Below are 9,718 nucleotides of genomic sequence, written 5' to 3'. Positions count from 1 at the left end.
TCCCTCCCTCCCTCCGAGACACGTTTGCATTTTGATTTTGATGTTATGATTTATTCTATGCCTTTTGAGAGTAAACTTCTTTGCACCATCTAAATACCAAATAACAATTATAATCTGGACTGGAACACCAAATAAAAATTTACGAAAAGGAAATCGTCATTCGATTTATGATTGTGCAAAGGTAAGGTTACTGGCACTAAACTTCATGCTTCATAAAGAGAAAAGGACTCCACAAAGCTTCAGATTCTTATGTTGTGATTTGGCAAGATTTTTGTAGTTATTTAATTTTTCAATCCAAAATACAGATTTCATTCAGCCTACGGTGTATTATATTACTAATTGTTCAGACTCTTTGGCGTTGGTAAAGAAACAGTGCACTGACCTACACTAAAATAATGAGATATGTCATTATTTCGACAATGGTTTCATATAAGAAATATAAGGTGCGCATATAGAAGAGTCCATACTGGGCATCCTTTTCTTTTTAGTTTTCAGAATCCTTGGCAGAGGGTGTTATATATTTCCATAATTCTTACCACTTGCTTATTTTTCAGAAGCATAGACTTAAATGTACTGACACGTGTTTATGTTTTGCAGTCTGGCACAGATAGTTCCAGTGGATTTTACTAAATGGTTTTGTAGCTTTAATTAGTGAAAAGGCCTCAATTGGTTACTGCAACATTGCTTGTCTGTTGGCAGTTGGAGCATACTTGGCAAATGGGCCTTGCCGTGAGTGGTGGTGCAACGGTGACCTCGATGAGCAGGGCAATGACCAGATAAGAGAGTCAGGCACCAAAGATGACTGGAAGCACTCAAAAAAGTTTACCACGCTAGAGCTTACCTACTGTTCTTTTGTGTTTTTTGTTTTCTATTTCCCGTCATAAGCTCATTCCATAATCAATTTGCAGGTTGTATGAGGGCAGTTAATGAATATACTTGTGACACTTATACTCTCAGGTAAATCACTAAACATTCAAATAGCTGATTAATGTTGTTTTTTACAAGTTATTAGAACACCCGAGAACTAGCAATATGAAAAAAAAGCCTAGGCTTAGGCATCTCAATGGGTCACCCAGACAATAGACATATGACCCCGCCGATTAATAAGCCCATCAGTCATAGAAGAGGAAAATAGCTACGAACTGAAAATTAGACGACTCAGACGAGGTAAAGACAGGATTGGACGACCAGCGAATGCTCAATTCGAGGGAGCTCGGAGTAGCCGAGTTGCCCAGCCAGATTATTTTTATTGGTATTCAGATTCTTATTTTGCCTTTCCTAGATTTTTTGCTGGGTGTATAAACATACACGCGCTCACTGACTTCAGATTTCAGTGACGGGGGTAAAGTATTGTGCTTGTTCCAAATTAGAAATAGGGAGAAGTGAATTTTTTTATTAGTATACACACACAGTTGCTGAATTGTTGGCTGAATAATTTCTCTAATGTACATCTCTGAGTTACACTACAGTAACCTATCCTAAAACTTATAATTTTTGTGATGTTGCTCTGTTTATCAGTGCATTGTTGACATTCAGATTCTTATTAGTATATACACGCGCTCACTGACTTCAGATTTCAGTGACGGGGGTAAATTATTGTGCTTGTACCAAATTAGAAATAGGGAGAAGAAGTGGATTTTCTTATTTAGTATATACACACAGTTGCTGAATTGTTGGCCGTTTATAATTTTTGTGATGTTGCTCTGTTTATAAGTGCATTGTTGGCATTCAGATTCTTATTTTGCGTTCCCTAGATTTTTGGCTGGGTGTATAAACATACACGCGCTCACTGACTTCAGATTTCAGTGACGGGGTAAATTATTGTGCTTGTTCCAAATTAGAAATAGGGAGAAGAAGTGGATTTTTTTATTAGTATATACACACAGTTGCTGAATTGTTGGCTGAATAATTTCTCTAATGTACATCTCTGAATTACACTATAGTAACCTATTTTCTGATGTTGCTCTGTTTATCAGTGCATTGTTGGCATGCTTGTCTAGATAAACTGGCAGTACATATGACCATGGGTATGCAGATTCTTGACAGCTATTACTGAATCGTAATTCCAGGTTTAGGGACGCAACAATTCAGTTTAGACATCCAATAGCCGTTGGGTTTAGGTTCACGTTGTTTTACATAGCTAGCTGCAGATAATGCAAAGCCTTTACCTTGGGAAACTACTTGTTGGTATGTGCCCTAAACTAGATCACTTATCACTTCTATGTCTCTGAACTAAAATACACCCAAGTTCCTATTCCTGCTACCACATGATATATATTGTTGCCTTTTGTTATAATGGTTTTGTTGTCACACTTGTATAAGTAAAGTGGGCAGGATGAATGACCTTAAACAGACCACTTCCTGCAAACTAAACTAAGGCTTGGCATATTTCGTAATCATGCATATACATGTACATTAGTTTCTATCAAACATACCTGTGCTCATGTAGCATATCTTCAGGTTTCGGAATTTAAATGTCCTTTGTCTTGTGTACAAGGTGGTTAACTGAGATTTTGTTTGCTTATTTTACTGATTTTTTTTAGCAATGCCGACATACATGGCTTATGATGTTATTGGTGGTCTGAAGCTTTTATAGAAGCATTTGAGCGTTCTCGACCTTAGGAGTTAGGAATTCAAGGAGCAGTAATAAAAAAAATCCGATCTGCTGCTGAAGAATGATCCTTAATTTCATTAGCTATCCTGATTTCTTTTCAACGGTAGGTCTGGAGCTTGCATAGACTTTTATTTGTATTTGCTATTATCTTTGGAGATCCGATTTCAATAAATGCACTGAGTTTAGAGCTCAAAATTTTCTGAATGTTTATATCATTCTTTTCAGCTGAGCCAGGGTTGCGGACGATGGCAGGAGCGAGCAGTGGCAAGTGTTTTCTCATTTCCAATCTGTTTAATGTTCAGTTCATAGGAACATCCTGGACCACCTTTGGAAAAACCATAACCTTCACTACCCCAGCAAAGCATGGGTAGGTTCCTGACCTTTAAAACACATGATGAAACAAAGTATTGTAGATACAAAATATTGCCATGTTGAACTCCAGAGATACAAAATATGCTACACGCTTCTCCGAGAATTATGTAAATTGTCATGTCACTATTGATTGTTAACTTCAGTCCAGCTTTTTGTTCCACAAGTGTTTCTTCCAATATTGGGTAGTTTTGTGACATCTGACACATATTCTTTCTACTATATTGTGACAGATGTGCCATAGAAATGGTGTCATCCAGCAGGACCTTAAACTAGAGAACTTACATGCAAATAAGAAGAAGAGTTCTACTCTAAAGGCAAATTGATTTTGGGCTATCTGTGTTCTTCAGGACTGGTATTCTCTGGAACATACCTTTGCACCTTATAATCTAGATCTTCCCATTTTTTCTTCTGATTTGTTTAGTAATTTCAAGCCTCTGAAGGCAAATGTGGAGACTCTTGTTAAATTATGTAAAATATACATTTCCTACTGCATTTTGCTTGATTTTCCATCCCTACATGACGGAGTTAACTTAATTGATACAGTTTATTCAGAATATATGTAAGACATTTTTGCCCCAGAACCTAAGGCTTATTCGTCATCTATGATTGCTTTGCTGAAACTGTAGGCAAACCATACTACATGGCCCGAGAGGATCACCTTACAAATTGCTTTGATGTTGTGCAGAAACTGAACAGATATACAAGAGCATGAGCTCTTTGTCAGGGGCAACCTTTATTTGTGTGGCCTCTGGCTGAGGAGTCCTTTAGGTACTACTTCCTTGCTGATTTCAAACAAGAACAAACTCCATTTGTTTCTATCAGTAGGATATCATGTTTAATCTACATATCTTTTTATTCAGTGTATTTGCAGACCAGTTGCGAGTTATTACCTAGGAAAATAAACATTTTTCTATCTCAAATTTGCATATCAATACCCTTGCCTAATTTAAGATTGATTTTCTTATGAAGATGAAGATTTGTGCTGCTGTAACGTTCTTCAGTTTCTGGTGTTTTAGATGTCAGTTCATGGTTGAGATAGTTCTGGTGTGTTGTCTAGCTGAAAAAATTGTAAATTTTTGTTTTCTGTTATTGCTGCAGATTCTTTGCGCCTGCTCCGTTGTTCTGATACTTTGGAACGATGCGCCATCTGGCCGAGCTCATCGCCACCTCAGATGTTATCGATGTTGTACCCACCTCTCCCTTCCGCCTCGATGCAAGGGTATGTACCTTACTTAATTTACCCAGCAAATATAGTGTTACCTGTAATTATGAGAATGGTAACACCAACATACCTGGTCTTGTGGATAATTACTACTATTATCCAGTGCTCCATAGCCACAACTGTAGAAAACACCAAACTGGCCAAAAGTGCTCCATAGCCACAACTGTAGAACACACCGGACTGACCAAAAGATGCCTACAACCAATAACTACAGATATGCTCTCCTGGACCATGGTTTGCTGTTTCACCAGTGTTACCTGAGCCAAAAATTCAGAAACATTGTCACCTCTTTTCTGAATCAGAAGATGGCTAACTATCCGATACTACTAAAAAGCATAGCCCAAAAAGCATGAATGAATGATGGATCTGAAACTGTACTTCATTACTGATGTACATAGCACAAAAATCATAGATGCTTAGGCTATCGAGATTTGGCACACAATACATAACTTAAAAAATTACATGGCAATCAAAACTTTACGCAAGTCTATGAAGAACATCATTGAATCCTTTTCCTTTAATTAATTTTAAAAAATACCTTTTCTCTTGCAGCAGTCTTGCTCCTTCAACGCTTTTCACCGATTAGTTTACCAGTCGGCGGCAGCATCAGCGGTCCGCTGCACGGCAGCATGCAGCATGAGCGGAGAAGGCAGTGAGAGAAGGAGAAGCCCAAGCAGCCAACACCCGGGACCTGCCGTTGAGGCCTGGATGGCCCTCACTGCCGAGAGTTGGCAAGACCGGCGACCAGCGGTTGGCAGTAGTGAGAAGCAAGTGAAAGACTGGTGGTCTGGTTGATTTGGGGAAAGGAGGAGAACAGATAAGGTTTGGTTTGGGAAAGGAGGAGATTTTTTTTTTGAGAACTGGGTAAGGATGAGGGCAGACGAGCGTGCGTGGGGTTAGTCGATGTATATGGGTCGGATGTATGTGGGCTGGGCCAAATGCTTATAGTACACTGGGGTCGTGGCACCCTTTTGGTCACTCATGCATGCAAGTTGATCAACTATCTAATAAAACAAACTTCTTTCAGGGTCCAGTAGGTGTTCTGTTTGCTATTCATTGATGCTCTGGTTTATTTGCTGTTACATGTACAAGAAATGCTTACTGCTTCTTTTTTTCCATCAAGTTTGGATTGGTTACCCTGATCATACACGATAAATAGCCTTTTCTGTTTTCACTAATACACTCAAACTAATTAACCATCTAATTAAATGAGCTGTGTTTTCGGATTCAAAGGTCTTCTGTTTGTTTATGTTGTCCTCTATTTGATGTTCCAAACTCTTACCATGATCTCCTTATCTATTCATCACAGCCGAACCACTGTGTCGCAAGCACAATAGGCCATTCGAGTATCTTCATCGCCCATGCAAAGCAAGCTCAATCCGAAAGTTCAAAGACAAGAAAATTCATCTAAAGTGTGGAAAGTACATTATCCGTGGTAATGGCTACATTACTCTTCTCATTCCAACAACTCTCACAACAACTGCTAAACGATATAACTTTATACAATTTAACATATGTGAGCTTTGTATTCACTACTTAGATGAGTTTAGTCGCCACATTGTGTGGGGCAACACAGTTAACCTCTACAACCATAATGTTCGTAGACTATGAAAGATCATCCGCAGCACCACCACGCCTGATCACTACTATGTGTACCACATGACATAGACATTTGCAACGGACAGCAAAAGAATGGTAATTTATCCTATTTCATACAATAGCATGCTATAAAATGATATAGTAACAAACCTTTACTGTTATTTTTAGTACTTTAGCATTCCCTTTTCTACGGGTTCCCTTTTCCCACACATGGATGCTGACCGTGGTGAACTACCAATCACTACTGGAGATGGAACTATCGCTGTCACAGCCCGCTTTATCAAGGGTGTTGACAAAACGGTCACCATCACTAAAGGCTGGAGCGGCTTCTTCCGTCAGGCACACATGAACAAAGGGCAAGCATATGCTTTCGCCTTCAAATGCACTTCCAAGGGACTACGCCTGATCGTCTACTCAATACAACCAAGTTGCAAGAGCCCCTTGTTATATAACTTAATATTAGTATAAATGCCTACCAAGACTTCTATGTTTATCATTCTTTTGGATCTTATGTAATCCCCTAAGACCATTCTATGCGTTATTTGCTGCTTAGACTGTTGTGTGGTATGCTTTTGAAACAATCATGATAAAAGAAATATATGCTCACTCTTTCAATGCTTGGCTTACACTCGGCCTTTGCGCCATTGGCGCAACGGGTCATCTAGTATCTCAAAAGCCGCTTCTCTCTCATCATGTTACAAGCCCCATCTTCCTCATAATAAGAAAAAGTAATCCAATGTAACTACCTACGTACCCAGAGCCGGTCCAATGTATTTTTAGGCCCGGGGCGATGTAAAATAATTTTTTTCATATTAAACTTTTATACTTATTTTAAACTAAGTGTACCATATTACAGTTGTACTTAGTATTTTTTTATTACTTAGGCACATAAAATGTTTTCGAATAACATTTATTAATTGGTACGCATCTGTAATGTATAATTTTGAAAATTTTAATTTTACAAAATGAAAAATTTATGATGTACCAAAATTTTTCTTTATTTCTAAAACAATCTTTCATATTTATTTTTCTAATACTGCATAAACGATGTAGTGTGCCCATTTGCATATACATGCGTGTGTTCATATATCTTTTAATATTATATTGAATATTATGATAGAGATTTATAAATTATAGACACACTAACAAATATTTTTATAGCGATTTCTAGTGTATATTAGGCAGTCATATTCATGGAAACTTCTAGGGCATAGAAAATGTGGCTTGCATGTTAGGTTTAGTAATTCGAAGAACCAAAAATGTTGTTGATTATACTTTCACACATGATTGGATTACCTAACATGCTCGTCCAGTTTCACTTGGTTTGATTTGGTGCAAATGAGATGCCTACACGTTTATCGAATTAAAAATTATGTATTGGTTTAAACATTGAAATTCAGATATCATAATTTTCATTATGATACTAAGACATGCATCGTAAAGAGAGACTAATGTATTTGAACTCAACTCCGCCAGTCAGATTGGTTTGCCTAAGCGTGGTATAACCTATCACTATGTGGTGTGAACTTATGCTTCTGCAAATTGAGACTCTATTTTATCAATTTAATAATTTTTAGATGTAATGTATACTTGAATAGATCTTACTAATATAAGTTTTAGTTGGGCCCCTCCCCTCTTGGGGCCCGGGGCGGTCGCCCCTTTTGCCTGGCCTATGGGCCGGCCCTGTATGTACCATCCCCTACGTGGTAGAACCAATTGGTCCATAATGTCTCCAGGGACAACATTATAATATTCAAAATAGTAGCGCATACGCATATTGAATTAGCTCCTGCATTAGGGCATCTTCAACAAGGACCCTCAAACCATCAGCATAAGTCTGGACCATGAGTCCGGACGTCTTGTGCCATCCAATGCATGCCTATATCGGTCTACTTGACGGTTCGGTCTCACATGCTCCCGCAAATTGGAGACAAACTAGGGGGGCTTTGCGGGTGTCCGAACAGCTATCACACCCGTGTCTGATTGTCCTGGCCCATCCAAACTCTCTCCCTCGCCACGCGCGCTTCCGCCCGAGAACAGTCATCGTCGCTCTAGAGCTCCACTGCTGCATTCATGCACGGTCAAAGCAGACGCGACCTATCACTCGCGCCGGCATTGAAGCGGTCCGCCGGTGGAGAGAGCGTCGCCCGCGCTGCTTCCCGGTGCACGCGACTGCTCCGCTTTCAAATAACACCATGGCCACCAGTCTGCCGCACACATTAATGATACACAGTTGCCGAGGAACCTACTCCGGCGCCACCCGTATGTCCCTCTGCCGCCCATCATTGCCATTCGCCCGATACATAAACTGCAGCCCCGTCCATAACCACAGTCATCCCCCTCTGGTCCCTTTCTCCTCTTCTGCACAACTCTCACCATGGCCTCCTCACGCTCCACAGCTCTCTAAGACAGATTGTCGTCGGAGAAGAAGAAGGAGATGGCCACCATTGCTGCCAGCAGGCAGCCGGAGGCCGATGACACAATGGAGGATGTGTCCAAGGACGAGCCGGTGCCGCCCTCCTCACCGGCTCCACCCTCGCGCGATGCATTGCACCATGACCATCAGCGAGGCTCGTGCCCATTACATTGATATGGTGCGGGAGGAGCGGGAGAGACAATTCCGGGAGGCGCGGGCTGATGCCGGCTACAACCTCCAACTCCTCCAGGAGCACCAGCAGGTGGTGGAGCATCTCAACACCGGTAGGGAGATCGTGACGGATGCGGACGCGGCGGAGTAGGCGGCGTTTCTCGAGTCCTATCGCTCCACCCACCAGATCCACCTCTCCCACTAGAGGTAGCGCCAGGAGGAACTGGAAGCCGCCTACAAGGAGTTTGATGAGGCGACGGACGGGGTGTGGGGCAAGAGCGACGATGAGGAGGACTTCGCCGGCTCTGCCGAGGCCACGCCCCTCTGCCACGACCATGAAGCCGGCATGTCCGCAGGCGCCGCCGACAGCGAGGAAGAGTAGTGCATGGTAGGTTACTACCGCTCGGGTCCCAAGAAGGTCACCGCTCCTCACCTCGCGTTGAGCCAATTAGCTTGGTGGGTTGAAGATCGTTAGCGGATTAGCCGCTTGGCGGCGACGTGAAGGCGGACAACTTCACTTCCCGGGGCTCAGGAGGCATAGCTAGAGAGCGTCGATGCGGAACTGGAGAAGGAGAAGCTTCAGTTCTAGGGGCTCATGGCCGGGCATGGGGAACAGGCATCGGCAATCAATTAGTTCAGGTTTAGAATAGAAGTACGTCCGAAATTATAACTCCAGAGTCGAGAGAGCTCCACTTTTATTTGAAGTATGTCCGAAGTGTAATCAATTTTGTCATGTTTATGAAATCCTCCATGTTTATATCAAAATCTGCCCGCTTTGCATGTTGTCCGGTTGGTTCAAAAAGTTGTTGAAATGTATGCAGGTAGTTCCGCCTTTAGTTCAAGTATGTGTTGAAATGTGATAAATTTTGTCATGTTTATATGAAATCCTCCGTGTTTATATAAAAATCCACCCGATTTGCACGAATTTATTCCGGTTGGTTCAATAAGTTGTTGAAATGTATCCACCCAGCATTGGATGGCGGCCTCCAGCATAAGTGTCCGCGGGCTGGTTCCCCTGTGCGCGGACGGATGCCGGAGGAAATTTGCAGGTCGGCGTTAGAGATGCCCTTAGTTTGATCAAATAGTGTCACATTATTTCCAAAAATGAAAGTAGTGACACATGCATGAGGCACGTCCCCATTCTCCTACTCAAGGTCGATATATCCTTTTCGCAAAAAAGGTCAACATATCCAAGGCATTGAATACTTTTTTGTTGACTTTTAATCTTCATGTATTGCGATATATTGGCTTTGGTCTTTCTTTTGCATACTCAAATTTCATGTTGAGCAGAATTCCTCAAAGGTGTATGCTATATTGCCACGGC

At 41.4% G+C, this 9,718-nt stretch overlaps 1 long non-coding RNA gene across 1 annotated transcript; it reads right to left on the bottom strand.

The window, feature by feature from the left end:
• Nucleotides 1-1,703: 1,703 nt before the first annotated feature.
• LOC123043340 (uncharacterized) lies at nt 1,704-5,102 on the bottom strand. The gene is made up of 2 exons (XR_006419149.1): nt 4,747-5,102; nt 1,704-4,465 (listed from the first exon to the last, which is right to left on the bottom strand). It is a non-coding gene; the product is annotated as an uncharacterized lncRNA (long non-coding RNA).
• Nucleotides 5,103-9,718: the final 4,616 nt, after the last annotated feature.

Source organism: Triticum aestivum, chromosome 2B (genome assembly GCF_018294505.1).
Source record: "Triticum aestivum cultivar Chinese Spring chromosome 2B, IWGSC CS RefSeq v2.1, whole genome shotgun sequence".
Classification (NCBI taxonomy): Eukaryota; Viridiplantae; Streptophyta; class Magnoliopsida; order Poales; family Poaceae; genus Triticum; species Triticum aestivum.
The sequence above is the reverse complement of the archived record's forward strand: the minus strand, read 5'-3'. Positions and strand labels throughout refer to the sequence as shown.